The sequence below is a fragment of the Nicotiana tabacum genome, chromosome 17, assembly GCF_000715075.1.
Source record: "Nicotiana tabacum cultivar K326 chromosome 17, ASM71507v2, whole genome shotgun sequence".
Classification (NCBI taxonomy): Eukaryota; Viridiplantae; Streptophyta; class Magnoliopsida; order Solanales; family Solanaceae; genus Nicotiana; species Nicotiana tabacum.
Genome location: NC_134096.1, coordinates 99,359,319 through 99,366,303, shown reverse-complemented (window position 1 = coordinate 99,366,303; position 6,985 = coordinate 99,359,319). Strand labels below are relative to the sequence as shown.

The following is a 6,985-nucleotide window of genomic DNA, read 5'->3' as shown; positions in this document are numbered from 1 at the left end:
CCTCCTTCTTCAAATGTAGTTCTCTTTCAATTGGCAACAAAATCATAACTCGATTCATTTGAAAAGAAAAGATTGTTTATAGGGATGTAATGCTCACCTATAGGGGATAGGTTGCTAATGTTGGTTATGGAACTGTGTTTCTGTTCCTCTATCTTATAATTCCTCTATCTTTGATTTCTGTTTACAGTACATAGAATATTTTCAGCAAACAATTCGTTTTGCATGAAGCAATTGTGGATGTGGTGATTTTTGTTTTGTATTGGATATAAATTAAAGAGTTATTTTTCGATGTACATATATGAGTTTTTTTGGTGAGAACCTAGCACGTGTATATTCTACAGTACAATACATTAGAAAGATGATATTAAGTGTATCCTAAATGTGATCACTTAGAATTTTGTGGTGGTTATAGCTTTTTTATCTCCAAACTCTTTTCCCGTCTGTCTATTTTGCAGGCTGTACCCAACTCACTGAGCAGAAGTCAGATGGGTGAGACGAATGATGGTGGTCTTTATGAAATTTTCCAACAGAAAATATGGGTCTGTTGGTTCTCCTGGTTTTGAAGCTGCTGGTGAGAACTTCATCAAAAGCAGTGCAGGTTATGCAGTTGCCAGCTTGTTGCTTCAACCTAAGGATAGACATAATGGGAACATTCTGATTGACAGGTAAGCGCCTTTGTCTTCTATTGTTTGGTATCCTAGCTTTAATGCTTGTGAGATTACACTATATCCAAGTCACATTTGGTGTTACTTGAGTGCAGAAACCTTATAAACTATCGTAATGTCATGAAGGGTTAGATTAAGAAAATATAGGAAGTCAAAAAGTTTGATACAGTACGACCGCTGACGCACATCATTGACGATGAAAATGTGCAATATGCACACTAACAAGCAACTATTCTACATATAAGTTATATACTAAGGGGTCATTTGGTTTGTGAACAAGTTATACCAGTATTATAGACTGTTGAAGACATAATTAAATAAATAAAAGTGTGTTCTCTCTAACAGCTTAAACTTTTAGAAGAGATAGTTACACACTTCAACATGGTATCAGAGCAGACAGAGGTCCTGGGCTCGAGTCTTACTGCCACCTAATATCGAAATTTTTTTTTTACGTGCTTGGCTCATTAAAAAGAATCTAGTCCGCACGTGAGGGGGTGTGTTGAAGACATAAAAATTAAACAAATAAAAGTATACTTTCTCTAACAGCTTAAACTTTTAGATGAGATGGTTACACACTTCAACATAGACATTTAACAAGGATGAGATTATTTAGTGGATACACTTTTATTGGTAGATGTTTTGTTCACTAGACTAAAGATGGGATATACGGGATATAATATAAAATATTTTTTGGCTAAACTAGGTAAACTTGGATAAACTTTTATTTTTAATTTTAACCTTGAGTTTTGGAAGGGCAAACATTTTATTTTAGTGTTTAATCCAGGGACTAGTAATCCTGGGATGTTATCCCACATGCAGTACAACAACAATCCAGTATAATCCCACTAGTGGGGTCTGGGGAGGGGTCTGGGGAGGGTAATGTGTACGCATACCTTATCCCTACCCTGGAGTAGAGAGGTTGTTTCTGATATATCTTCGGCTCCCTCCCGCCAAGAACGCCCCACCTTACTCTTGGGGTGACTCGAACTCACAACTTCTTGGTTGGAAGTGGAGGGTGCTCACCGCTAGAGCAACCCACTCTTGTCTTATCCCACATGCAGTGTGGGAAAAAAATAATATCACATTTGTAGTATGAACAATCTCGTGATTGCTAATCCGCAATCAATCTCCTACCAAACGCGGGATAAAATTATCCTACATTTTATCCCGGGAGAATATAATCCCTTATCCCATGAACCAACCTAAAGATCTAGCCTTGTACTTGCCGTTGCTATGTGATTTTTGCGTTTAGCAATGTCAACTTGGAGACTCTAGGAAACAATATGTGCTCATGAGGCAAGCTCAACCAGCCTTGTGTTCTATATACCTTGAATTGCTAGTGACCTCATTATTTGAGCTCATGGTGGACTCTGTGTTTTTTCTCCACTAACCTGTTCGGGTAAGGTCGTGGTGGACTCAATTGGTTATTTTACCAAGGTGTTGAATAACCTATCTTAAATGAGTCGTTTAGCGAACCAAGAACCAAAAAATGAGAATTAACTTCACTTACTAGCTGTACGTTCCTTTACCACATGGGCAGTGCAGATTTTCTTGGGGATGAGTTCATGAAAATGGACATATACAAGGACACAAAAAAGTGAATACTTTATTCTGGAATAAATATCATCTTTTAAAGATTATCAATATTGGTTGCATAACATTGACTCATCATCTGGCAAATTTCCTTATTATATTATTCTGCAGTGCTGGTAGGCTTGTCCATATTGATTTTGGTTTTATCCTGGAAAATTGTCCTGGTGTAAATATGCGATCTGAAAGCTGAGTCATGAGATGACCCAATTAATTGACCCATCCGGAGCAATGAAAAGTGAGACATGGCACCAGTTTGTAAGGTCAGATATCTTTGCACTGTCTTCTTATGTATGAATTTCTTTTTTCTCATGCTAATCCTGGGCTGGTTGTTTCCAGCTTGTGTGTCAAGGGTTACCTTGCTGCACGTTGCTACATGGATGGGATAATCAATACAATTTTGATGGTGCTAGATAGCAGATTGCCTTGCTTTAGCAGGGGTAACCCCATACGAAATCCCGAGATGAGTGAACGTGAAGCAGCGGAACAGATTTCATCCCGAGATGAGTGAACGTGAAGCAGCCAATTACATGGTTCGTGCATGCAGTGATGCGACAACTGCTGGCGCTGGGTATGGTTCGATTCAATGTGCAGCAGGATATTGAAAAATGCATACAATTAACCATCATTTCATGCAATCTTATACTTTTGCTGCAAGATTTGTTTAGTCCTTAAGTTGAACGTTCTATGGTGGTGAGGCAAGTGAGTTAGTTTATTGTTAAAATGCATATAATTAACCAGACAAATAGAGCGATCAATATGTGACAGGGAAATAGTAGTTAGGAATGATCTAGGAAAACTTTTCATGGCATCCTGCCTCTAGGACAGGGAACTAGCAATTGGGCTGAAACATGTGCATTCCTTTTTGGGCTAAAATAGTGCATTGAAAAAGGCTATAACCTAGTCATGGCTGAAACTGATTCCCTGCTGCTCCAAAACTGTATTGCAGGCAACTGGTCCACTCCATGAGGCAGCATATCTGAAACAGATGAAGAAATTAAGAACCTGGTTGATACTCATGGTTGTCTGACCAACCACTGCTTCAGAGAGGAAAGTCAGGTTGCTGATAAGTTTGCCTCTTTAAGCGACGGTGCTGATGAAATATGTATATTCACACAATATATTGCTCTTCCTAGACAAATTAGAGGTTTTTTGAACACTTAGATGGCAATTACCATCTTTCGAGTCAAAAGAAGAAAACCTGGTAGGTTTATTTATGAGCCATGTGAGAATGCATGATGAAAAAATCTATTATCGATATTCTATCAATTATAATACAATGAGAGTAACTATCTAACAAGCCACCTTGATAGTAACAACTTTATTGCCACTTTTTGGTTTTTGGAACATGTATTTGTTCATTCATCCTATAATTTGTTGTACCAAGTCATCATATCAAACAAGAACGCCAGGTCCATGCCCTCCTTCTTCAAATGTAGTTCTCTTTCAATTGGCAACAAAATCATGACTCGATTCATTTGAAAAGAAAAGATTGTTTATAGGGATGTAGTGCTCACCTATAGGGGATAGGTCGCTAATGTTGGTTATGGAACTGTGTTGCTGTTCCTCTATCCTATAATTCCTCTATCTTTGATTTCTGTTTACAGTACATAGAATATTTTCAGCAAATAATTCGTTTTGCATGAAGCAATTGTGGATGTGGTGATTTTTGTTTTGTATTGGATATAAATTAAAGCGTTGTTTTTCGATGTACATATATGAGTATTTTTGGTGAGAACCTAGCACGTGTATATTCTACAGTACAATACATTAGAAAGATGATATTAAGTGTATCCTAAATGTGATCACTTAGAATTTTGTGGTGGTTATAGCTTTTTTATCTCCAAACTCTTTTCCCATCTGTCTATTTTGCAGGTTGTACCCAACTCACTGAGGAGAAGTGGTCTTTATGAAATTTTCCAACAGAAATATGGGCCTGTTGGCTCTCCTGATTTTGAAGCTGCTCGTGAGAACTTCATCAAAAGCAGTGCAGGTTATGCAGTTGCCAGCTTGTTGCTTCAACCTAAGGATAGACATAATGAGAACATTCTGATTGACATGTAAGCGCCTTTGTCTTCTATTGTTTGGTATCCTAGCTTCAATGCTTGTGAGATTACACTTTATCCAAGTCACATTTGGTATTACTTGAGTGCAGAAACCTTATAAACTATCGTAATGTCATGAAGGGTTAGATTAAGAAAATATAAGAAGTCAAAAAGTTTGATACAGTACGACCGCCGACGCACATCATTGACGATGAAAATGTGCAATATGCACACTAACAAGCAACTATTCTACATATAAGTTATATACTAAGGGGTCATTTGGTTTGTGAACAAGTTATACCAGTATTATAGACTGTTGAAGACATAATTAAATAAATAAAAGTGTGTTCTCTCTAACAGCTTAAACTTTTAGAAGAGATAGTTACACACTTCAACATGGTATCAGAGCAGACAGAGGTCCTGGGCTCGAGTCTTACCGCCACCTAATATCGGAAAATTTTTTTACGTGCTTGGCTCATCAAAAAGAATCCAGTCCGCACGTGAGGGGGTATGTTGAAGACATAAAAATTAAACAAATAAAAGTATGCTTTCTCTAACAGCTTAAACTTTTAGATGAGATAGTTACACACTTCAACATAGATATTTAACAAGGACGGGATTATTTAGTGGATACACTTTTATTGGTAGATGTTTTGTTCACTAGACTAAAGATGGGATATGCGGGATATAATATAAAATATTTTTTGGCTAAACTAGGTAAACTTGGATAAACTTTTATTTTCAATTTTAACCTTGAGTTTTGGAAGGGCAAACATTTCATTTTAGTGTTTAATCCAGGGACTAGTAATCCTGGGATGTTATCCCACATGCAGTACAACAACAATCCAGTATAATCCCACTAGTGGGGTCTGGGGAGGATAATGTGTACGCATACCTTACCCCTACTCTGGAGTAGAGAGGTTGTTTCCGATATACCCTCGGCTCCCTCCCTCCAAGAACGCCCCACCTTATTCTTGGGGTGACTCGAACTCACAATTTCTTGGTTGGAAGTAGAGGGTGCTTACCGCTAGAGCAACCCACTCTTGTCTTATCCCACATGCAGTGTGGGAAAAAAATAATATCACATTTGTAGTATGAACAATCTCGTGATTGCTAATCCGCAATCAATCTCCTACCAAACGCGGGATAAAATTATCCTACATTTTATCCCGGGAGTATATAATCCCTTATCCCATGAACCAACCTAAAGATTTAGCCTTGTACTTGCCGTTGCTGTGTGATTTTTGCGTTTAGCAATGTCAACTTGGAGACTCTAGGAAACAATATGTGCTCATGAGGCAAGCTCAACCAGCCTTGTGTTCTATATACCTTGAATTGCTAGTGACCTCATTATTTGAGCTCATGGTGGACTCTGTGTTTTTTCTCCACTAACCTGTTCGGGTAAGGTCGTGGTGGACTCAATTGGTTATTTTACCAAGGTGTTGAATAACCTATCTTAAATGAGTCGTTTAGCGAACCAAGAACCAAAAAAATGAGAATTAACTTCACTTACTAGCTGTACGTTCCTTTACCACATGGGCAGTGCAGATTTTCTTGGGGATGAGTTCATGAAAATGGACATATACAAGGACACAAAAAAGTGAATACTTTATTCTGGAATAAATATCATCTTTTAAAGATTATCAATATTGGTTGCATAACATTGACTCATCATCTGGCAAATTTCCTTATTATATTATTCTGCAGTGCTGGTAGGCTTGTCCATATTGATTTTGGTTTTATCCTGGAAAATTGTCCTGGTGTAAATATGCGATCTGAAAGCTGAGTCATGAGATGACCCAATTAATTGACCCATCCGGAGCAATGAAAAGTGAGACATGGCACCAGTTTGTAAGGTCAGATATCTTTGCACTGTCTTCTTATGTATGAATTTCTTTTTTCTCATGCTAATCCTGGGCTGGTTGTTTCCAGCTTGTGTGTCAAGGGTTACCTTGCTGCACGTTGCTACATGGATGGGATAATCAATACAATTTTGATGGTGCTAGATAGCAGATTGCCTTGCTTTAGCAGGGGTAACCCCATACGAAATCCCGAGATGAGTGAACGTGAAGCAGCCAATTACATGGTTCGTGCATGCAGTGATGCGACAACTGCTGGCGCTGGGTATGGTTCGATTCAATGTGCAGCAGGATATTGAAAAATGCATACAATTAACCATCATTTCATGCAATCTTATACTTTTGCTGCAAGATTTGTTTAGTCCTTAAGTTGAACGTTCTATGGTGGTGAGGCAAGTGAGTTAGTTTATTGTTAAAATGCATATAATTAACCAGACAAATAGAGCGATCAATATGTGACAGGGAAACGTAATCTAGTTACTCCTGTAAAAATATTGTAACCTTTTTATTTGCTTTTAGGTTTTATCAATTTCCCAGGGAAGGAAGAGTGAAGAGAGACCATAACAAGTACTTATACCTTAGTTTGTTCAGGAAGAAAATGCAATAAGGTTGGATTCATATAGTAAGACGAGGTAGCAGAAAGAAAAATTAATCTTGTTTCAAACCCTTTTTCTAAAATGAAATGACATATATGCATCTTTTCTTATTTAAATTCACTGAGCTGTACCTTAAATAACGTGGCCTTTTTTTTGTTTAGTGATCTACAATCATTTTCTAAATAAACATAAGTAGAATTTTATTGAATTAAACGTTTGATGACATAGTA

The 6,985-nt window shown here is 37.6% G+C and overlaps 2 long non-coding RNA genes across 3 annotated transcripts; both read left to right on the top strand.

The window, feature by feature from the left end:
- Positions 1 to 2,732, top strand: LOC107762354 (uncharacterized). The gene is made up of 3 exons (XR_012701369.1): positions 1 to 665; positions 2,370 to 2,518; positions 2,595 to 2,732. It is a non-coding gene; the product is annotated as an uncharacterized LOC107762354 (long non-coding RNA).
- Positions 2,733 to 2,737: 5 nt separating this feature from the next.
- LOC142171592 (uncharacterized) lies at positions 2,738 to 6,785 on the top strand. 2 transcript variants are annotated; one of them, XR_012701366.1, is made up of 5 exons: positions 2,738 to 2,826; positions 3,205 to 3,459; positions 4,131 to 4,315; positions 6,008 to 6,156; positions 6,233 to 6,785. It is a non-coding gene; the product is annotated as an uncharacterized LOC142171592 (long non-coding RNA). The 2 variants fall into 2 exon arrangements; XR_012701365.1 differs by having other exon boundaries at positions 3,205 to 4,315.
- Positions 6,786 to 6,985: the final 200 nt, after the last annotated feature.